Source organism: Taudactylus pleione, unplaced genomic scaffold (assembly GCF_031769625.1).
Source record: "Taudactylus pleione unplaced genomic scaffold, aTauple2 ptg000788l, whole genome shotgun sequence".
Lineage (NCBI taxonomy): Eukaryota > Metazoa > Chordata > Amphibia > Anura > Myobatrachidae > Taudactylus > Taudactylus pleione.
Genome location: NW_028285190.1, coordinates 3,152,501 through 3,177,432, shown reverse-complemented (window position 1 = coordinate 3,177,432; position 24,932 = coordinate 3,152,501). Strand labels below are relative to the sequence as shown.

Below are 24,932 nucleotides of genomic sequence, written 5' to 3'. Positions count from 1 at the left end.
GGCGGTAGTAGAGAGTACCCTGGTCACTGTGAAGAACGATCGAGTCCCAGTGCAGATCTTAAATCCCCATAATTACGCAATCAAGTTTTATCGATGCCAGCCACTGGCCCAATTATTGTGGACCTCATTTCAAGATGTCGTATATCCATCCTTACAAGTTAATCAGTGTCAAGTAACCACGGAGAGTAATACAGCTGATGAGCAGGAAGTTGAATGGTGGACAGAGCTTCAGGTAGGGGATGGCAACACACCGAGAGACCATAAGGCCGGAATCCTCCAGGTTGTGAAGAATAATGCTGAGACTTTCAGCCATAGCCCTACAGATCTGGGTATTGTGAAGGAGATACAACATCGTATCCTGACATGGGATGCCCCACCCATAAAGGAGCGGCATCGCCCATTGGCACCAGCGCTATATCAGCCCGTACGGCAACTGTTGGAGGACATGAAGAGTAATGGCATCATCAGAGAGAGTCACAGCCCAATGGCGGCCCCATTGGTGTTGGTTCGCAAAAAGGATGGCCAGCTAAGATTCTATGTAGACTACAGGAAGCTGAATGCCATCACACATAAGGATGCCTATCCTCTACCCCGAATTGAGGAGTCTCTGACTGCGCTTAAGTCTGCCAAGTATTTCTCAACCCTAGATTTGACCAGAGGCTAATGGCAGGTTCAGATGACGGAAGAGGACAAGGAGAAGACCGCCTTCGTCACACCAATGGGGCTCTATGAATTCAACCGTATGCCATTTGGCTTATGCAATGCTCCCGCCACCTTCCAACGTGTGATGGAGCATTAATCTAGGCCATAGGAATTTCGATGTGGTTCTCCTATATTTGAATTACATTATCATCTTTTCAAAAACCTACTCTGACCATCTGCAACACTTACAGGAGGTTTTCCAACAGCTGACTAGAATCGGCCTGAAGCTGAAGCCATCCAAGTGCCTCCTGCTCAAGCCCCAAGTTCAGTACTTAGGTCACATTGTAAGCCCTGAGGGTGTGACCCTGGACCCCGAAAAGGTGAAAGCGGTATTGGAATGGCCCATCCCGCTGACAGTCAAAGATGTCCGACAGTTCCTTGGATTTGTAGGATATTATCGACGATTTGTGAAGGACTTTGCCAAAGTCGCCGCCCCTCTATTAGAAATTCTACGAGGGATCCCTAAGGATAAGTATAACAAACGAATTCCCATAGAGTGGACGACTGAACGACAGACAGCCTTCGACCTGCTGAAGAAAGTCCTGACAGAGGCCCCTGTGCTGCCCTACCCCCGTTCCGGCTGTACACGGATGCCAGCAAGCAAGGGTTGGGAGCTGCACTTGCCCAAGTTCAGGAAAATCAAGAGCGTGTGATCGCTTATGCTAGTCGCAGTCTACATCCCACCGAACGGAACGACGCCAATTACAGTGACTACAAACTCGAGTTTCTTGCCTCGGTGTGGGCAGTGACAGAAAAATTCAGAGCCTATCTAGCGGCAACACCGTTTGTAGCTTATACGGACTGTAACCCACTGTCTCATCAAGCCACCACCCCTCTAGGAGCTTTGGAACAAAGGTGGTCCTCCAGACTGGCCAACTACCAGTTCAAAGTAGTATACAGAAGTGGGCAAAGTAACACGAATGCCGAAGCACTGTCCCGGCTACAGACGGGCGAAAGTGAATTGGAAGGAATAGACAGGTGGGAGCAGATTGAAAATTCCCAACTTCAGTCTGAAAAGAAGAGCACCGGAACAGAATGCTATGGTTCCCATCCCCGCGAGAGTGCAGGAAGTTCAGGGCGTGGAGATGGAAGGAGATTGGACTGTCTGGCAGGACGCGAGCCCAACCTTAAAAATGGTGAAACAGTTGCTGGCCTCTAGTCAGGGGTTGACCCGAATTCAGAGACAAGCTGCAACCCCGGACCTAATCCAATTGTGGCGGCAAAAGGACCGTTTGACGTTGCGAAGAGGCCTATTGCTACGACGGAGCACAGATCCAAAGACACATCTGTTGATTGAGCAGTTGGTGGTGCCCCCTGCGAAAATCGATCTTATCCTACGGGCCTATCATGATCACTCGGGCCATTTCGGCTGTCAAAAGACCGAGGCAACCCTACGTCAAAGATTTTACTGGGGGAATATGCGTCAGGATGTGGAAGACTGGTGCAAATCTTGCGACATGTTCACAGCACGTAGACCGGCTCCATCAGAAGAGAAAGTACCGCTGCACCCCTTAGTTACGAGTTCCAGTGGTTGTCAGGTAACAATCGACCATGTGAAGCTAGAACCAAGTAGCAATGGATATCAATATGCTGTAACCATAATTGACCATTACACCAAGTTTGCCATTGTACCGGGATCTCACGGCAAAGACAACAGCAGAAATTGTCTGGCGAGCATTTGTACGGCCCTACGGGTACCCTGCTAGTATTCTGACGGATCAGGGGCCTGCGTTTGAAGCCCTACTCTTCTAAGAACTATGCCAGTTGTACGGGTGTATGACATTACGCACTACAGCATACCATCCTCAGGGCAACGGGGCCTGCGAATGGATGAACCAAACTGTGATAAATTTACTCCGAGCTGTACCCATTCCACAAAGACGTGAGTGGCCCACTCTGCTAGCAGAACTGATCTTTGTCTACAACAACACTGTGCACAGCTCCACAGGATACACGCCATATTATCTGCTTTTCGGACGATCTGGGAAACTACCCGCTGACGTTCACTTAGACCTGGCCTCGGATGATGCCACAGATTCTTGCTTCCAAGGGGATTGAGTCGTAGAGCACCAGCGTAGATTACAGACTGCTCGAGCTCTTGTGGACCAACGAATGGATGCTGTCCGTGATCGACAAAAGGATCGATATGATGCGACCGCACATGCCAGACCATTAGCCGTGGGAGATGTCGTGCTAAGGCGAAATAATCGGCGGCACAGCAAATTGGATTCCCAATGGGAGCCTGATCCATATGTAGTTACTGGCATCCCCCACGCTGAAGTAGCCGTGTACCGGACTGATAAGGTAGAAGGTGGTCAACCAAAATTTGTACACCGGGATCAACTCAAATTGTGCCCTAACCAACCCAAAGCTCCAGAATTACTACCAGATTGTCCACCATCACACCCAGCCCGAGACCAGTTGTCGATACTAAATGACCCATTGAGTCTTGTCCTGAGTATGTTTTGGCCTGTCGTGGCCAGTTCCCCGACCCCAGAAATGAGACACCCGCCTGTGGTTGAGGAAGTCGTTGCAGACGTCCCTGAAATTGGTGAGGTGAGACGCTCGACAAGGAGCCCCCAAGGAATACTGCCCACACTTTACAGACAATAGAGAGGTAGGTAGAGGCACCTTTATTACTGTTTATATTTTCCTGATTGCACTAATCTGTTTGACGCCAGTGACCCGTGGAAGATAGACCGGGTCAGGTGAGCCATGGCAGTGGGAAGTTGGGACCAAGGGCAGCACTGAGCAGCACACCATTAAGGCGCCCACCGCAGCAGCAAGAGCCACCTGTGGAGGTACGCGGCCACAGTGGCGACACACAGTACAGGGCAATCATCCTCCCTGCCCCATACCACAGCAGCAGCCATCAAAGCACCCTCATTTCAGTTATACTATTTGTAAGAGAAGGCGCTGTCCTATTGCAATTTTATAACTTTTCCTGTCAACCACAAGATGGCCACAGGCCAACAACAACACTTGCTTTGAGTTGCCATGAAGCCAACCACAAGATGGCCACTGATTAACTGCAGTATAGACATACAGCTCCAGCAGTGGAAAAGTTACATAGTCTTGCACCACTGGTAACTACAAGAGTGGAGTGGTGAGTGGAGGACTGATTGCACCACAGGCAGAGCTGCACTGACACTCAGTATTAGTGGACTTTCTCATACTCTTCCAGCTCTGTTAGAGCCGAAAGCTCTCTGGGGCTTGCAATGAACGAGACCCTACCACAAGGGTCTTGTCGCAAGCCCGATGGTTGCGATGGTCTTGACCATTGTGACCATCATCATGGCTGCTCGCTATAGCTGTGGGTTGTCACCCACAGCTATGCAAGCGGCCAGGAGTTCGCTCCTAAAAATTAGCGCCCGCCCTGATTCAGAGCGAGCGCTCGTTTTTTGCGAGCGCCTCTGAATCAGGCCCTCTGTCCTCAGGACCCCACACAGTACACATTTTTCAGTTCACCCAGCAGGTGCACAGGTGTAGTCATTACTCACTGACACATTTTTAAAGATTCACAGGTGGAACTAATCATTTCACTTGTGATTCTGTGGGGAGACCTGGAAAACATGCACTGTTTCGGGTCCTGAGGACCGAGTTCGAGAACATGTGCCTTAGAGCAAAATAAATTTGCATGTCATAGATTCCTGCAAACTATTCTTTGTTTATCTGAAGGTTTGCAAAGTAGCAACAGCTGGTGTGCTGACTACCATGTATCTGTGGCTGTTCTGAGAAATTCAATCTTTTGTTGATTGGACAGTCAACAAAAATGCTTAGTGAATGTCTGAACTAAAGACCAAGAAGCATCATGTATAATTGCTTGTAAAAGTATGCCCTTAGCTGCTGCTTTGGTGGTGGCTGCACCACACAATGAGAGGAACTTGACTTGGCTAGTGTCAAACTGTATCCCTCATGAACACTACTACCTACTCCCTAAAAACAGAGGGCCTGGCAGATTGAAAGGGTTTCTAGCAGGTCAGAAATAACTGAGATGTATTTACTCTCAGAGGAACAGTACCAGGTAGGCTGATGAATAAGATACGGCGCAGAGATCGAATTGTAAGATCAAATTCCACTACAAGCTGACTGAAGGGTGATGTTTTAGTGTGACCTAGTTGAATATTGTGGTAGCTTTTAGGGTTCTCTGCCATCCAAGGACCCATAAAATGAACCAGAATGAAAATTGCACCCTAGCTATGAAGGTTAGGGCCAACAGTGTTCCACGTTTTCAAGATAGAAGAAATATACAGTATGAGACTTTTAGGGGAATTCAATATGGAGCGAAAACTCAGTTTTTGCGTTAATATCGCACCTATGACGTCATTATCGCAGGTTTTAGTTTTACACCGTATTCAATTTCAAAGACTTTTTGCAGGTTCGAAAAGTCTTTGATAAAAAAACGGGGATAACTTTTCACCATTGAATAGGTGTCGAAAAAAAGTGCAGAATTGGGGTTTAGGGGTGAAGGCTTAAAAAAAATAGCCTGCACCCCTGGGAATGTCATTTTAAAAATAACTGTGTCAAAAAAAGTTTAAAAAAAAAATAGGGACACCCCAAAAAATTCATTTAAAAATTGGGGTGAAAAAAAAAAAAGGGAAAAAATTGTTTAAAACTAGGGAAATAGGTTCAGGGCTATTCTGCAAGTATGCGGCAGGTGTTTTCTAGAATAGATTTATAGCAGCAGGTGCACAATTGCAGAATTTTAAAATACTTACTTTAGGGACATCAAAATATGCTAGTACCCATTTTCACGTACCCCAAATTTGATGGGACCACTTAAAATAACGAAAAAAATAACCTAAGTGCTCTTCTGCATCACTTCTTCAATGTCAGGAAAAAAGCACCTGCGGCAGCTGTTTAAATCCCCGACTTTCATTTGCAGGCTAAAACGGGGGGCCCCATAGTGATCCCCCATGTTTTTACAACTTTAGGGGGGACCTACAATTTTTTCCAGGAAAATTTCGTTTTTTAACGCAAAACCCACTTCGCCAGGTCCCGTTTTCGGAGGTTTTATATTGAATACGGGGATAAAGCGGGCGCGTGCCCGATACTTTATCCCTGAAAATTCTCCGATGTGGAGCAAAAAGTCCAGCATGGACTTTTCGCTCCCATATTGAATACCCCTCTTTGTCTTCAATGGAGATAAAAAGGTCTAGGAGGGGTTTATATCCCAGGTGTTGGAATATTTAAGGAGAATGGGTGTAGAAAGATGTAGACTGTGTATCCCAATGTAGACACAGGTACAATATAATTTATTCTACATTAAGTTAGGTACTATAAAAGCCATTGAAGCAAGTGCTGAACTGTAAAATTTAATAGTAGAGGAAGCAAAACCAGAAACATATTTATAGACGAAGAGATGAAATCTGACCTGAATCACTGAGTTGCCAAAGGTTGAAATCATTAATCAGAGATCAGTATCTAGTTGTAGTGTGAGATCTCAAATAAATATTGACCAACGCTTTTGTGGTTGATGCTAGGCTAAATCCATTAGAATTGATGACAGTAGGAAAAGAGAGTCCCTTTAAAGGAGTGCACTATTGTCCTGCAGAAATTAAAAATAAAACAGAACTTTTATTGATATGCATTATTAAACACATGACTATGGATTCTATACTTTCAAATTCAGCTAAATAAAATAAGGTACCGGTAATAGTAAAGAATAAAAACTAAAATAAACCTTTGCACTTTCTCAAAACCCATTTATCACGTTGTGTCAGCTTTGTTATTTCATTCTTGGATAATTGGGCAGCACAGACGGTGTAATGGTTAGCATTACTGCCTCACAGCAGTGAGGTCATGGGTTTGATACCTAACTGTGTGGAGTTTGTATATTCTCCCTTTGCTTGCGTGGGTTTCCTCCCACATTCCAAAATATACTGGTAGGTCAATTGGTTCCCAACAAAAGTTAACCCTAGTGTGTATGTGTGTGAGCATGTGGGAGAAAACAGATTGTAAGCTCCACTGGGGCAGGGACTGAAGTGAATGGCCAAATACTCTCTGTGGAATATGTGTGCGCTATGTAAATAACTGATAATTAATAAATAATGTGAATATTCTACAACTGTGTATCTCAGGAAATATTATAATGTACAGTAAACTTAGACAGCTTGGGTGGGTAGATATTAAAAAATTTAATTATCTAGTTTTAGTGTTGTGACATGGGTCATCTAATAGGGGTGTGGATTAACACAGTGGTTCTCAAACTCAGTCCTCAGGACCCCACACAGTATACATTTTTCAGATCACCCAGCAGGTGCACAGGTGTACTCATTACTCACTGACACATTTTAAAAAATCCACAGGTGGAGCTAATTATTTCACTTATGATTATGTGAGAAGACCTGGAAAACATGCACTGTTTGGGCTCATGAGGACAGAGTTTGAGAACCTGTGGATTAACAGATCCACAAAAAAATCACGCGTTGACCATTTTCGTGTCGACCATTTTCATGTCGACCTTTTGACTCTGTCGACCATATGTACCGTTCGACCTTCTTATATGTCGACCTTTTGTTCCGGTCGACCTTTTGTTCCAGTCGACCTAGTGACTGTCTAACATATGGTGTCTATCTAGACATTGTCGACCTTTTTACTATCTACAGATATAGTCCGGCACCCATTTAATAGATAGTAGAAATAGGATTGTATTTGCATAATGATCGCATACTAGTATGTTGTGCCAAATGTAGAGTAATCAGTGGTGATTGTGAAGTATCAAGGTTAATTATCGCATTAGATTCTTTTTTAACTGTTTTACCCTGTAAATTGGGCTTGATATTAGGCTACACATATACCCCTTTTACACCGGAGCTAAAACCCGGGTTATTGAAGGGTTAACCCGGGTAGCTCCTTGGTGTAAAAGGGGAAAGGGTTGGTTCGCCGGGTCAAGTGACCCGGTAATCCAACCCAGGTAACTAGCAGGGTTTAACACAGGAGTAATACCCCTTTTACACCGGAGTTAAAACCCGGGTTTTTGAAGGGTTAACCCGGGCAGCTCCCTGGTGTAAAAGGGGAGAGGGTTGAATCGCCGGGTCGAGTGACCCGGCAATCTAACCCAGGTAACTAGCAGGGTTTAACACGGGCGTAGCCCGTGAAACCCTGCTATGGGAACAGCGCACTCCGGGTCACGAAGACCTGGAGTGCGCTGCTAGCCGGCCGATTGGCCCAGCTTCAGTGGCGCTTGGAGATGACGTCATCTCCAAGTGTCCACTTTCACTCCGCAAAAGCCGGGTCTATGCAGACCGACTGCGGTGTGAGCGGCGCTGACTCGGGAATATCCCGAGTCAGCGCCGGCAAAATTCCGGGTCTGATCCGGATAGGAACTTTGTTCCAACTCAAGGTCAGACCCGGAATTTAGGTGTAAAAGGGGTATTACCCGTGAAACCCTGCAGTGTGAATGGCGCACTCCGGGTCATGATGACCTGGAGCGCGCCGCATGCCGGCCGAATGGTCCGGATTCAGTGTCGCTTGGAAATTACGTCATCTTCAAGCGTAAACTTCAACGCCGGAATAGCTGGGTCTAAGCAGACCCGACTCCGGTGTGAATGGCACCGACTCGGGAATGTCCTGGGTCGGCGCCGGCTAAATTCCGGGTCTGATCCGGATAGGAACCCTGTTCCAACTCCGGGTCAGACCCGGAATTTAGGTGTAAAAGTGGTATTAAACACACTTGCATAAAGAAAAACAGTGAATAACGTAGTTGCTGTCAAAGGTCATACCAGAAAAGCTGCCAATGAATAAGCATATATCAATTAAAAATGAAAAGTAACTAGAAACAATTACACACTTGGTTGTTGGTGTAGACGCCTGGATAATCACAAATAGAATAGCAACAATAAATGGCACAGGAGTGTGTACTAAATCATATATGGTATAATCCAATAAAAAAAACATAAATAAGGATACATTAAATATTAAATAATAAGAATTATAATAATAAAAGAACCATGTGAATACTTCAAAAGATAAAAAAGGATTCGTATAGCAAAGGATTTGTATAGCATATAATTGAAAATAAAACTTTGCATGCATTTAAAAGTAAAAGGGCAATTACCACAATGTGGGATTAATATAGTCCACCAGAGAGATGCTGTAATAATGCGTATTGCTCTTTCACTGAGGGGCTCATTCAGCAGTGCACGCAAGTGAAATGCAGAACGCAGATTCCCAATTATCGGGAATCTGCACGTGCGCAGGACCAATTCTACGAGTGTGCAAAATAGGCTGTGCGTAATCGTACGCAACCCCTTCAATGCCTTTTAGGGGGCGATGCGGGGGCAGCTGGCGGTCCCCGGGAAAACGGATGTTCACGCATGACCCCTGATGCATTTCCGCTCTAGGGGGTAAATTTACTAAAGTGAGTGTTTTTAGAAATGGAGATTTCTTTTAGAAGGTGCTAGTTAAATGTTAAGTACAATCTGATTGGTTGCTTGGGCAACATCTCCACTTCTAAAAACTCTCACTTTAGTAAATATACCCCTAGGTCTTTTCAAGGTGATTTATTTTTATTTAAATGTCACATGTTGATCATTTATCTAATTTGATCAAGTGTGTTAGTCTAATTTTTACAGGAATCAGGAATGTTCTACAGTATTACGGTATGTGTTTATGATGCCGGCGGTCGCTATGCCGACCGCCGGCATCTCCACTACAGAATCCCGGCGAGGGTTAATTAACCTACGCCGGGAGCCCGGCTCCCGGCATCCTGATCGATGGGATGCCGAGCGCGGACAGCCGCGAGGGGGAAGGGCTAGGTTTAGGGTTCGGGGGGGGGGACTTAGGGTTAGGCACCCCCACCCGGAGGTTAGATTTAGGCTAGGGGGAGGGAGTGTTAGGGTTAGGTACCCCCGGGGGGAACTAAGGGTTAGGCACCCCCCCGGGGGACTTAGGTTTAGATGGCGTGGAAAGGGGGGGTTAGGTTTAGGCACTTAGGGTTAGGCACAGGGGGGGGAGGTTAGGGTTAGGCACCCTAAAGGAGGGTTAGAGGGTAGATTAGGTTAGGAAATACTTACCTTTCGCACGATCGGGATTTCCTTCCACGTCGGACTGGCGCTGCCGGGATTTGTAACGCCGGCCATGTGTAACATATGTATTCCGTGTTTACATGTTTGTTCCATTTGCTAGGAATAGAAATAATTTATATTAGTGTCGGTTGACCAATAACATCCACTGGAGGCATCTATTGGGTTCCGAAATACATCCTGGGGATATTAAGATTTTGCGGGTATCCCATTAAACATCCATTTTTGGGGGATTTCCTGCAAAAATTATTAAATAAACATGCCCCAAAGTAATTTACAATATGATATAATAGTGTGTATTTATAATTGTAAACAAATAAAGCAGCATAATGGTTTAACTTAATGTATCTTATGAAAAATACTTGTATTATTGATGCATCCTCAGCTAAATCATACAATCACATGCCACATTTTCTTTTTTACACCAGATATCTTATTTCACATCAGTATCTCGGCAGAAAGAATTTGAAGGCTCAACAAAAGCTGTGATTCCGCTATTTTCTATTGCATACTTTGTCACCATATTATTTTCTATTGTTTCATGCGTCAGGTAAGATTATTTTTCTTAATAATCATAATAGCTAAAATATTATCATACAATGCTTAATAAATTATATTTCACCTCCAGAGATATGTTCTGTATAGATCAGAGGTTTCTAAACTCGGCCCTCAAGGCACAGTCCAGGTCTTTAGGATAACCATGCTTGGGCACGGGTGACTTAATTAGCACCTCAGTCTTTTGATTTAACCATCTGTGCTTAACCATGGATATCCTTAAAAAATGGACCCCTAGGGTACCTTGTGGACCGAGATTAGGAACCTCTGGTATAGATCATAGAATATTTTGATAGTTTTAAAATGGGGAGTTTAAAGTGGTTTTATTTTAATAAATAATAATGTATTTAAAAAATACCATTTAAACTTACATTTGATATTATTAAAAAAAAAAAAACTATTTAAAGAACAAAAATTGAACAGCAACAAAACAACAGAATGTATGGTGTAGTTTTTGTTTAGCTTAATTAGTTTAAATAAGGGATTTTAGCCTGTGATTCTCTATACAAGGTGGCCATCATCCTAATTTTTTATTTGTTTAATATATGTACTGTATATAATATATTACACACACACATTCACGTCCATACATGGCTTGGAAAAGTGTTAGTATTTGTCTGTATTACAAATGACACACAGTCATTTGTAATACAGTAATTTTACTGTGAAACAAACTCATTCATAATTTCTGATTTTACCTGCAGAATTTTCATTTTAAAAACTGAAATTGCTACTTGCATCAATATTCAACCCCTGTGCTGTGGAAGCTCCAAGTTTACACAGACGAAAGAAACTGCCATAACAATTGGCTTTCTAGGCTCTACCAGTGAATTATTTAAAAAAAAAACAGCTTTTATGGATAAAAAAAAAACTCTTATTTCAAATAATATTGGTCATACTGGAAAGCTGTGAAAAATAAAACCAAAGAGCATTCTAAGAAAATGAAAGATAAAGTTATGTACATGTACAAGATGGGAAGATAAGAAATCCCTGTAAGCACTGTTGGATTAATTGGATTAACACTGGCTGTGTTTACTGCTGGCTACAGCAGCCACCAGGCACTAGGGCCTAATGGCTCTCCACTGAGGTGCGATCACTGACATAAGCCTTCTGTGCAAGCATGGCTCCCTACCACTCTTCCTTCTCCATCCATCCTCCACTATGGAGATGCCTCTGAGTAACTCCAAATTCCTGTTTCTACCAGAATAATAAACCGACATCTGTTTACGTCATCTGCCGTGTGGACTAACCTCCATTGCAAACAGCTACCACCTGCCATCATAGTGTCTGCCTATACAAAATTCACAAACAATAATAAGATAAAGCGCTCTGTGGTAATTGGTCTACTGTATAAAGTTAATTGACTTTCTGTAGTCCCGTATAATATATATGTCAGTGCTTCGTACAAAGACTGGTTAGCAAAAACTTGGGGCTGTGTGTTCAAAATGAATTGATTTGGTGGGAGGTGTCTAAGCAGAAAGACAGCTCTCTAATATATAAGTGTATATATATACATATATATATATATATATATATATATATATATATAACACAGTCTGCTTATGTTATCAAGCTGGTGGGCAATAACTTGAGGCTGGATTTTCAGGACTAGAATTTTATACGTCTGGAGTTCAAGTTTGGCATGAATACAAATATGATGTAGTCAGGATTTGTCTCTGTGCATATAACTATATGGATGCCCTGTTTCGTTCTCTGTGCATATAACTATATGGATGCCCTGTTTCGTTCTCACTAGTTTACATTTAAGACAAACCCAACCAAAAATGGCCGCCGCCACATCTGAGGACATAGAAGCCAAGCTTCTATGGTACCTCTGATGTGAGCAAACGGAGGGCGGTGCGGCGTTCTGTGCTGCCGCGTGTATGGTCACATCGCCTGACACCCAGGCAGACGCTGGTAACAACAATCATATTCAACTCCCGCCCCCACACATGCGGCGCGCACGACCCGGAAGTGATTAAACCGGAAGTGCAGCGCCGCTTCACATGGGGACGGATGATCAAAGAGGATGCCTATAAAAGATGGATTGCACACTAGGAACATCACTTGCCCTTGATAAAGTCTCTGGAAGAGATGAAACGCGTTGGGACATATATATTAGCATATGTACTTTTAACCTTAATCCCTGTTTGAAGGGTATTTTGCCATTTTTTTTTTTTTTTCTATTTTTTTCTATTTCTTTTTTCTATTTTGTACCATTTCAATACTGTTCAATAAAACAGTGTTGTATTATCTGACGATCAGTAATTTATAGTACCATAGCCTCCCCCTGCATACTCACACACAGGGATTGCGGATACAGATTGACACAGGACCAGCAGACTTCATGGTCAGGTAAGCAAACATTCCATACCTAAAGTCACTGCAATTCTAGTGTCGCATGTCTCTCTGATACTACGTTCCTTTCCTGAGGTGGAGAGTGCAGTGGAGGAGAGGAGTTCACGTTCTCACCATACCCTGGTTAAAGGTCTCTTTTGCATACAAATACCTGCCTACAGTTTTTGCCTATCTGCAATTAGCTTAATGCTATAAGAATTTTTTAATATCCTGCCAACAGCTTTTGCCCACCTGATACGCATATTACTTGTTGATTGTTATATTACATTCATTGGAGAGACAAATCCTGACTACATCATATTGGTATTCATGCCAAACTTGAACTCCAGACGTATAAAATTCTAGTCCTGAAAATCCAGCCTCAAGTTATTGCCCACCAGCTTGATAACATAAGCAGACTGTGATATATATATATATATATATATATATATATATGTATATATACACTTATATATTAGAGAGCTGTCTTTCTGCTTAGACACCTCCCACCAAATCAATTCATTTTGAACACACAGCCCCAAGTTTTTGCTAACCAGTCTTTGTACGAAGCACTGACATATATATTATACGGGACTACAGAAAGTCAATTAACTTTATACAGTAGACCAATTACCACAGAGCGCTTTATCTTATTATTGTTCGTGTCTGTTTAGGAAGTGGGGATACTTCCAGAGAGAGCTGCTAGTGGTAGATCAACATCTCCCCATCTATGAGCGCCGATTACTTTATGTTGTGTTGATTCTATACAAAATTCAGTCACTTGTGAGGGAATCCACATAGAGGCCAACTATCACATTCCAGGAGCTACAGCATTTAGTGGCTGACACTGGAGTGGAGGTGAACCCTTAATCATGTCAAGAGCTATGCATACAACTGGTCTGGGGTATGGGAGGGTCTCTAGAAAGAAGCCATTACTGAAGAACCACATCAAAACATGCCTAGAGTTTGCCAGAAAACATTAAATGTGGGATAAGGTTTTGTGGTCATAGCTTTTTGGTCACAATACAAAATGTTATTTGTGGTGCAAACCTAACACTGCACATTCCTCATCCCAACTGTAAAGGGGTGACAGCATCATGTTGTCGAGATGCTTTTCCTCGGTGGGGACTGGGTAACTTGTTAATAATGAAGGACCAATGGATGGTGCAAAATATAAGGAGATACTACAAAGCAGCTTGCTTCAGTCTGCTAGAAAACTAAAACTTGCTAGAAAGTTTACTTTTCAGCAGGACAATGACCCCAAGCGCAAGGCCAAAGCAACACTGGCGTGGTTGAACATCAAAATGAGGAATGTTCTAAAATGCTCAAGTCAAAGACAAGGGGGTAAATTTACTAAGATTTGAGAGAGGTCGAGATGACCATCTCGGGTGATTTTATTAATTTTTTTTCCTGCTTGCAAATTTACTAAAGGCAAAAGTTGGGTGAGTTAGAGAGATTTCTCTCATCTCACTCGTAAAACACAGGTGAGATAGCAATCTCGAATCAAATCACCTTCGGCCAAATCGGAAGTACTTTTCACCTTAAACATACATCTCTCAAATTTACCAAGAATCGGGATGTCATGCTCGGGCGAGGTAGGAGCAAACTCTCTGTCCAAATCACTTTTCAATCTCTCAACCCCCCGAGCTGTGAGATGGTCAGAAACATGCACAAATCATTGTGATTTGTGTATGTTTATTTATGTAAATAGTTAAAATAGGATTAATTTTCTAAAAAAAAATGATGTGAGGTCCCCCCTCCAAAAGACTAACTAGCCCCGGACTTGCCAGCTAGTCCTGGTTCTTAAAATTACAGGGAAAAAAATGTGTAGGGTTCCACTGTAATATAAGAACCAGGCAGCAGGGAAAGAGCTGGTTTTAAATATAGGGCAAAAAAAATTGGCATGAGGTTACCCCTATATTTAAAACCAGCTCCAGACCCTTTCTAGCGGGGGACTGATGCCACAGCCAGGGGTGCCCTTTCACCGGGCCCCCCAGCCGCAGCATCAGCCCTGACCGCTAGTCAGGCCAGGGATGGGGAGTTGGGGACCCCTCCAATAAAGGGGTACCCCCTCTCCAGGGCACCCCTGGCTTAGGCTTATAGCCGGGGCTATCCCCGGCACCCTAGGGCGCCGAGTGCCGGGTTGATAGTGTTAGTGTGTAGTGTAAAATACATGGTTAAATATTGTCTTTAGTTGTGGAACTACACATACCAGCAAACCTCCCCCGCATGCTGGCATTTGGAGAACCACAAATACCAGCATGTGGGGCATTACGGGCCCACTGGTACTTGTAGTTCCACAACCAAAGCAATACGAAAAAAACACAATATACACCGTGAAAGTAAAATGTTATTATACTGGCCTAGGCTGACTAGCGGTCAGGGCTGATGCTACGGCTGGGGGGCCCGGTGAAAAGGCACCCCTGGCTGTGGCATCAGTCCCCCCGCTAGAAAGGGTCTGGACCTGGTTTTAAATATAGGGGTAACCTCACGCCAATTTTTTTTGCCATATATTTAAAACCAGCTCTGTCCCTGCTGCCTGGTGCTGGTTCTTAAATTACAGTGGAACCCTACACATTTTTTTCCCTGTAATTTTAAGAGCCAGGACTGTCTGGCAAGTCCGGGGCTGGTTAGTCTTTTGGGGCTCATGTAATTTTTTTTTATAACATTTAACCCTTTTTTACAAGTCTTAACACACAAGCAGCAAGCACATATCACACTGATATGTGCAGGCTGCTAGCTCGGGAGAGATTTGCAGAGAGAAAACACTGCAATCTCGGGTGAGTAATCTCCTGCAAAACGAGATACTCGGGAGAGATATCTCGTTCTGCTTCACCATTGGCAAACTCGTTTAGCCTCAAATCGCCTGTTGGTAAATTTGGAAAAAAAAATTGATTAAATCACCCGAGTTTTGGCGAGTTCCAGCGAGATGAATCACTCACAAATCGGGACCATCTCAAATCTTAGTAAATTTACCCCAAGATCTCAATCCAATTGACAAATTGTGTCTACAAGCCTCATCCAACCAACTTGAACAACCTGGAGCAAATCTGCACTATTCTTCTACTCATCTACTCCCTACTGTCCCTTCTCAAGACCTTGTCTCCTTACTTGAGTTCCCTGGCTACCTTCTATCCCTACCTGAGACCCCACCTCTCACCCTGAGTCTCTGACCCTTTCTCTCTGAGTCTAGCCTATCTCTGTATTCCTTGCCTGTCACAAAGCATTGCAGTGCACTCTGAAGCTCTGCAGGGAGCAGACAAGGCAGGCCCTTTTAATGTTATCTAGGGGTGTGGTATATTTATGCAAAAGGAGGGGTGCATTCGGTTTTTTTATGTGAAGGGTGTTGTATTTTAATATGGTCTGTGGTGGGGGTGCTGTGTTAATATTTTTTGAGTGTTATGTATTGGGGGTTGTATTATCTGTGTGTGTGTGTGTGTGTGTGTGTGTGTGTGTGTGTGTGTGTGTGTGTGTGTGTGTGTGTGTGTGTGTGTGCTCTCGTAATTCTATCTTTCTTGGGACTTGGGTCAGACAACACATCAACACTGGCGGGTCATCTAGCATCGTGGGGTCCCGATAGACTAGGTATGCCCCCATGAGCCAGCTTAGAAATTGGGCATGTCCCCAGGAGTCACATTTCCAAGACTGTTATGGGTGTCCATGTGTATACCATATCAGGTGTGTGTGTTTGTGTGAACGCTGTGCGCTCACAACCAGGTCGATGGTGGGCCAGTGCGCATGTGCACGACGGAGCCAGGCTCCGTCATGCGCATGCGCGAGACCCCGATAGCGACGGGCACTCCGTCGCTCCGGGTCTCGCAACAAAGGGGGCGTGCTGTCGATGTTGAGTGACAGCACGCCCCCTTTGGTGGGTGGGCCAGGGGAGTGGCTGCCCAAACAGAGGTCGTTCCCATGTGAACGCCTCTGTTTGGGGGCGGCCCCACTGACATCACGAGTGATGTCAGTGGGAGAGATTTCGGCTCTGTTAGAGCCGAAATCTCTCTGGGGCTTGCGGCAACGAGACCCTACCACAAGGGTCTCGTCGCAAGCCCGATGGTCGCGATGGTCTTGACCATCGCGACCATCTTCCTGGCCGCTTGCTATAGCTGTGGGTGGTCACCCACAGCTATGCGAGCGGCCAGGAGGCCGTTCTAAAAAAAAAGACCGGCCCCTGATTCAGAGCGAGCGCTCTGTCAGAGCGTCCGGCTCTGAATCAGGGCCTCTGACCTACCCTTCCAAGGCGGGTGACATCTAAGAGGGGGCCTGCCCAGACCCTCTTACCCCCAAGTCATGGAGCCCTAAACTGGGCAGTCCTGCGTCCCGCAGCCTGGCTTGTCCCAGGGGAACTTGGCTGCATGCCCAGCAGCTGGCAAAGGGAGAGGCACCAAGGTGTATTCATATTATCTGTGCTTTATATGTGGGTCATTGATGGTCTCTGTACAGTATGGGGGGCACTGTAATGCTTTCTGAATTATATGGTGAATACTGAGATGCTCTCTTCTGTATATTATGTGTTTGGCACTGCGGTACTCCCAGCATTATTTGGTGGTCACTGCAATGCTCTCTGCATTATTTGGTGGTCACTGCAATGCTCTTTGTATTATATGGTGGGCACTGATGCTCTCTGCAGTACATGGCAGTCACTGCAATGTTCTCTGTATAGTACAGCAGTCAATGGGCCTGATTCAGAGCCGGACGCAATTTGCGGACGGTCGTTCGGGAAAAGGGGGTGGCTATTCAAACGAACAGTTCGCTCTTTGCGGTCTGTTCACGCCTCTATGTCTGAACGAGCGAACAAAACTTGCGGTCATTTTTTGGATAACTGCGATCCCTGGCCACTCGCATCCTACGTCATGTCCGCTATTTATTAGATTAATCGAGTACATCGACCAGCGTATTAACTGCTCGCTATTCTTGTGGTTGGTTTTTCCTACCATAATCTTGCGAGCAGTTCTGACTATAAAATAACCCAGTGACGTGGTCAATGACGCTGCTGTATTAATTATGCACACCCATAAAACGCCCGTTTTGACCTTTAAGCATGCCTGCGTTCGGATCTCCACTTCCCGTTTTCAAGCACCTTCCCCTGTTACCACCCACATACGCCTCCTCCTGTCACTCATATTAGCAGGCATTCGCTATTTAGCGAACAAACGATTTTCGGCCGCACTGACTGGTTCGCGCATTCGTATTATGATCCGTACGCATGCGCAGTTGGGCAAACATCGCTCGGAACAAACGAGCGGCCGCTTACGAGCGGCTCTGAATCAGGCCCAATGTTCTCTGATGGGTGCAGTAGTGTAGTATAAATAGCAATACTTAGTCATTCAGTATTGAGACAGTTGAATCTGCATAATCCATTGAAAAGTGTAGATAGCCCAGAACCACAGAATAAATGCACATTAATGTAACAGAACTAAATGGGTTTTTCTCTCACCCTACATACATTTCAGTCTTCACAATGTTGACAGCTGTATCCAAGCTAGCAAAGGGTGGATACTATGTAACAGAGGGGGCATCTATTTGAGGGCCTGATTCAGAGATGTACGGTAATGCATTTGCAATAGCAATCTCTTACGAATCGCAATTGCTAAAATATGCTAATGCCTTCCCAAGCTTAGCAGAGCATAGAGTAGCCCACTGCTGCCTTCCCATATCTTTCCGATGACGTAAAACAGTGTAAACATCGGTACCATCGATGCACATCATAGAGCCACGGAGCTTGTAAGTTTAAGTCTGACCAGCTGCAAACACTGCAGCTCTCCTGACACACAGAGAGCTCTCATGTTGCAAAGGAAATCGCAATGGCTAATTTATGCATGCCCATGAATTAGTGTTAGCCCCTCCAACTGCTGAGTACCTGTCACTCGCTTTGCTAGTACAATGTACGAGAGTAATCGCAATGCAATTGCTGCGTGTGGGCAGTACGGCTCTTACGCATGAGCATTATCAAACAATCGCTCGATCTGCTATGCTATGCTGTGCCGGGGGTGTGGCTGGCCAGATAGAGGCATTCCCACCGTCTGGGTCCAGCCCCACTGACATCACTAGAGCCAAAAGCACTCCGGGCTTGCGGGCAACGAGACCCTACCGCAAGGGTCTCGTCGCAAGCCCGATGGTCGCGATGGTCTTGACCATTGCGACCATCTTTTTGGCCGCTCGCATAAGCTGTGGCCGCTCCAATTTTAGATAGGACAGCCCTGATTCAGAGCGAGCGCTCTTGTCAGAGCGTCCGGCTCTGAATCAGGCCCTGAGTTCCTGGGGATGGGAGAACCTCTAGTGAAGTTTTGGAGGCGAGTGGGAGAGGAAGCAACCAGTGTGGCGTAGAAGCATTGGTCAAAGGAGAAGCAAACATAAGAGAAATGCCTCATGATTACAGTCTATACTGTAGCAATTACTGTGAGATCTATTAATAGTATGACTAGTACACGTCATTATTAATGTATTTCACTTTGTGTACTGGATAATGTATTACTGATTTGCTTATACTGCTAAGCATATAAGTGTAATACTATGTGTAATACTTACATGTCATTTAAATGCAATTTAAATATTATTATAATTTACATAGGTAATGCATTTTAAATATAAGGGATCATATACAAGGTACATAGAAAAATAGCCTTATCCAAGAATTCCAAATCATATATCTCAAAGTTTTCAAACTATGGGCCTGATTCACACCCGCTCGCTAAGATGCATACTTTCGCTGCTGCCGATGTTATGCATTGTGCGCATGTGCATACCTTAGCGAAAGTTCACAATGCATTCGCTCGCTGTGCAGAGACAGCCCAGCAGAGTGAGTGACAGGTGCAGCCGTTTGTAGGTGGTAACAGGGGCTGGCCATTAAAAACCTGGGAGTGGAGGTGCAAACGCAGGCGTGTCTGAGCATCTCAACGGCGTATTAGAGGTGTGCATAATTATAAGACAGCATCATAGTACACGTCACCTGGCTTGTTTTTACACTGAAGTGCTCGCAGTGCTTGTGGCAGGGTATGGTCAACCTCAAGCGCTGCGATAGCATCTGATGTACCGATGGTTGCATACACTTCCTGGACATGACTTGCGTCTTAAGACAGGCTGGTGGGTGTCTGCATATACTATGTGATCGCTCTCTAAGAAATACTGGGCGTGCTAATGCATTGCTGTGTGATAGTACTGCCTACGCAATTTGCATACACATCGTGCGAGCGATTGCATCTAGCGAGCGCCTCTGAATCAGGCCCAATGTTTGAAGTAATATATATATACTGTGTGTATGTAAATCCAAAAGACTGACATTCTAGGGCTGCTGCTGCCCAAACACAATAACTTGCCTGGGTGCTTTCCAATGGCCCTCCAAATAGAAACAAATTGATGACGATGTTATATACCTCGAAATGTTGAATTAAATACACGCTGTTTGCACTTTGATAAAAAGACTTGGAGTAGCGTCTGAAGTTTGTTTATTTATATATATATATATATATATATATATGCTTTGTCTTTCAGGTGTTGGAGTGGATGACATGTTGATCATGGTTTCCAGCTGGCAACAAACTAAAGTAAAGAGTAAAGTTGAAGAAAGAATGGCTGAGACATACGCTGAAGCTGCAGTCTCGATAATAATCACAACTCTCACAGATGTTCTAGCTTTCTACATAGGAATTATGACGCCTTTTCAATCAGTGAAGTCATTTTGTATTTATGCTGAAACTTCCCTATTATTCTGTTTCCTGTATAATATCACTTTCTTTGGGGCGTTTTTAGCCCTTAATGGTAGACGGGAAGAGAGTAATAGGCATTGGCTGCTTTGTAGAAGGGTGATGGAGCAAAAAGATGATCATTGTTCCTCCTCATATAACCTGTGCTGTGTTGGGGGAAAATACAACCAAATCACTGGTAAAGAGAGTGACCATCCAGTTGCTGATTTTTTCCGGAAGCAATATGGTCCATTCCTCGCAAACATCTGGATTAAGTGCTTGCTGCTAGTTCTGTATGGTGGGTATCTGGCCAGCAGTATATATGGCTGTTTTCAGGTGCGGGAAGGAATAGATCTACGTAATTTGGCTACTGATAACTCATACGTTCGTTCCTTCTGTGACAATGAAGATTTATATTTCTCAGAGTACGGTCCCAGAGTTATGGTTGTTATTACAGAAGAGATTTCATACTGGGATTCAGACGTACGTCATAAAATTGACAAGTGTATACAGTCACTTAAAGGTGGCTCCTATGTTAGTGAGTCTCTTTCAGAGTCATGGTTGGATGTGTACATAGGCATTGCTAATCTACTTAAACTGGACATTAATGATAAAAATAACTTTATACGAAACCTATCACAACTCTTTAAATTTGCTCCTGGCTATAAACAAGATGTGAACATTCACTCAGGGTCTATAATAGCTTCTCGTTTCTTCATCCAGACTGCGAATGTCACTTCTTCAGTAGATGAGAGAGACATGTTAAACCATGTCCGGAACACAGCGATGAGCTGTGACATCCCGGTCCTTGTGTACCATCCAGCCTTTATATACTTTGACCAATATGCCGTAATCATCCAGAACACCGTCCAGAATGTTGTGGTTGCTGCAGCTGCCATGTTTGTGGTCTCAATACTGCTAATTCCAAATCCTTTATGTTCTCTGTGGGTGACTTTCACCATAGCTTCCATTATAGTTGGTGTCACTGGTTTTATGGCTTTCTGGAAGGTTAACTTAGATTCCATCTCTATGATCAACCTAGTTATCTGCATTGGGTTCTCCGTTGACTTCTCAGCACACATTTCATATGCTTATGTATCTAGCCAGAAGTCCACAGTCAGTGAGAGGATGACTGATGCTTTACATGCTCTTGGTTATCCTATAGTGCAAGGTGCCCCATCCTCGGGGTCATCGTTCTTTCCGCATCAGTGAGTTACATTTTTAGAAAATTTTTTAAGATCATATTCCTGGTTATTACATTTGGAATGCTGCATGGGCTGGTTTTTCTACCAGTTTTTCTAACCTTGTTTGTAAAATATGTCGGAAAACATGGTAAGGCCACAAAAGTGGAAACATCTAGAGGCCAGGTGTCTGCTGATACCCTAGAAAAACTAAACTGTGACATTAATTTAGAAGATTACACAACAATACTATAACAAACATGGCAAAGTAAAAGAACATTTTGGATATTAAATGTTTTCTCCAGGTGCTGACTGTCCATAAGTTCTTCTCATATTGAGTAGAACAATTTCCGCTTTAAACTAGGGATGTAACCGAGCCTGCACATCCCTACTTTAAACTAGCATTCTCAACTACAAGGTTTATTCACTCTTCCTTTTCTATATAACACAAAATCATTATTTATATAATATGTTTCAGTGGCTCTTAATAGTATTAGGGTACAGGTTCTTAAACTCGGTTCTCAGGACCCCAAATAGTGCCCGTTTTCCAGGTCTATTCACAGATTCACAAAGCAAAACCTCCACCTGTGGACCTTTTAAAATGTGTCAGTGAGTAATGAATACACCTGTGCACCTGCTGGGTGACCTGGAAAACGTGAACTGTTTGGGGGTCCTGAGGACCAAGTTTGAGAACCGCTGTATTAGGGTATATTCAAAGAATGTTTACTTACTAGGATCAGTATTACATCTATACTAATATAATAGGAACATTGTGTCTGTCTGTTTGTTGCAAAAACTACTGAACTGATTTTCATTAAAATAATTTGTAGTGGAAACTCCTAGAAATATCCTGCACTTTCTTACAGTTTCATCTCGATCTGTGAAGTTAAAGCTGAGCAATACTAAAAACAAAATGTATTGAAATCAGCAGTGTAAGACATAGGTGTGGCACAATGCACGCGGCCAGTAAGGAGTGGGGGGAGAGGTGCTTTGGGCCCACATTCAGTTGAACAGGACAGGCTACGTAGCAGTCTGTGCACAGGGCACACAGTGAGATTGTGTGAGTGGTGGGTGAATAGGATAGGCTACATAGCAGTCTGTGCACAGGGCACACAGTAACATTGGTGTGAGTGGTGGGTGAATAGGATAGGCTACATAGCAGTCTGTGCACAGGGCACACAGTGACATTGGTGTGAGTGGTGGGTGAATAGGATAGGCTACATAGCAGTCTGTGCACAGGGCAGTGACATTGGTGTGAGTGGTGGGTGAATAGGGTAGGCTACATAGCAGTCTGTGCACAGGGCACACAGTGACATTGGTGTGAGTGGTAGGTGAATAGGATAGGTTACATAGCAGTCTGTTCACAGGACACACAGTGACATTGGTGTGAGTGGTGGGTGAATAGGATAGGCTACATAGCAGTCTGTGCACAGGGCACACAGTGACATTGGTGTGAGTGGTGGGTGAATAGGATAGGCTACATAGCAGTCTGTGCACAGGACACACAGTGATGTTGGTGTGAGTGGTGGGTGAATAGGATAGGCTATATAGCAGTCTGTGCACAGGGCAGTGACATTGGTGTGAGTGGTGGGTGAATAGGATAGGCTATATAGCAGTCTGTGCACAGGGCACACAGTGACATTGGTGTGAGTGGTAGGTGAATAGGATAGGCTACATAGCAGTCTGTGCACAGGACACAGTGACATTGGTGGTGAGTGGTGGGTGAATAGGATAGGCTACATAGCAGTCTGTGCACAGGACACACAGTGATGTTGGTGTGAGTGGTGGGTGAATAGGATAGGCTATATAGCAGTCTGTGCACAGGGCACACAGTGACATTGGTGTGAGTGGTGGGTGAATAGGATAGGCTACATAGCAGTCTGTGCACAGGGCACACAGTGAGATTGTGTGAGTGGTGGGTGAAGACACTGCTACCACCAGTCTATATATAACGCTGCTGGACACGTGGGCCACTCTCGTGACAGGGCCCCTATGCAAAGCAATATAACTAGAACACCATAAATAGAAAAAAATGTTGGCAGAAGCGATTTCATTGTGTGCAAAGCCGCGGGCAACAGCTAGTAAAATATATTTCTGTGGATCATTTTGTATTTAGGGCCAAATTCAATTTGGAGCTAAAAGTCGTTCTTGGCAAATCTTTTCGTTGATGACGTCATTTTCGCCGATTCCACTTTTCCCCGTATTCAATTTGGCTGACTTTTCGCCGTTGCGAAAAGTCAATGCATCAAACCCGGTGAAAAAGTATCACTTAGGAATAGGTGGCGAGAAAAAGTGCAAAATTGGGGTTTTGGGGTACAAATGAAAAGAAAATACCCAGCACCCATGGGACAGCCCCCTTAAGGATAACTGCGTCAAAAAAAAAAAAAAAAAAGATTTCAGGACACCCCAAAAAAGTATTTTCGTTTTGGGGGTGAAAAAAACAAAGTTGGGGGACAAACTTAAAAACTAGTGAAATAGACTCCAGGGGGGTCCCCAAGTAAGCCCCATGTGTTTTTTTGTTTGCAAGTAGTTGCGGCAGGTGGATTTTTCATGTTTTTTAAAACGTCATATTAGCAGCTTTAACATATGCTAGTACCCATTTTCATGTACCCCAAATTTGATGGGACAACTTATTTTGACAAAAAAAACCCTCCTAAATGCTATTCTTCACCACCTTCTAAAAACCGCATTATAGCTCCGATTGAGACCATTTAAAAACCCCAAATACCTTCAGCAGGGCTATTCGGGGGTATCCAGAGTGATCCCCCATGTCAGAGCATCTTTTGGGGGGTGTCAGGCTGATTTCCCCAAAAATGACAGCACTTTTCGCTGATTTCAGTTTCGCCGGGTCCCGTTTTCGCCGATTTCAAATTGTATACGCAGATACACGGGGACGCTCGCAATTCTTTTTCACCGGCAAAACCTCCGATGACAGCGAAAAGTCCGGCCTCTGACTTTTCGCTCCAAATTGAATATGGCCCTTAGTGTAAATTAATTGCATTTAACATGCTCAAAATATTATTAATGGCGCGTGTACTAATACATGTATATCAATCTTGCTTGTAATATGAAAACAAAAAAAAATATATAATCAGCCTTTCTAATGGATTGGGTCAATGAAAAGTTGCTTTTACTGCAAGGCTGCATTTTGTGCTCCCAAGTTGCGCTTTGTCAGAGAAATGAATTCCTAGCAATGTAATAAATATTACCCCACACACACCAGACACTGCACTATATTAACAGCAAACATAGGCCCTCATTCAGAGCCGTACGCTCTGAGCAGAGCGCACGCTCTGAATGAGGGCCGTCCTCCATAACTATGGAGCGTCCCCCTGGATGCTCGTATAGCTGTGGGTCACCACCCACAGCCTATACGAGCGTGCAGTTTGATGGCCGCGATGGTCTTGACCATCGCGACCATCGAAACTGCGAGCCGGAGCCTGCGGTTG

General features: G+C 44.2%; 1 pseudogene; it reads left to right on the top strand.

Annotated features, from left to right (window-relative positions):
* The window catches only part of LOC148475025 (patched domain-containing protein 3-like), a 39,172-nt pseudogene extending 17,434 nt beyond the window's left edge, over positions 1-21,738 (top strand).
* Positions 21,739-24,932: the final 3,194 nt, after the last annotated feature.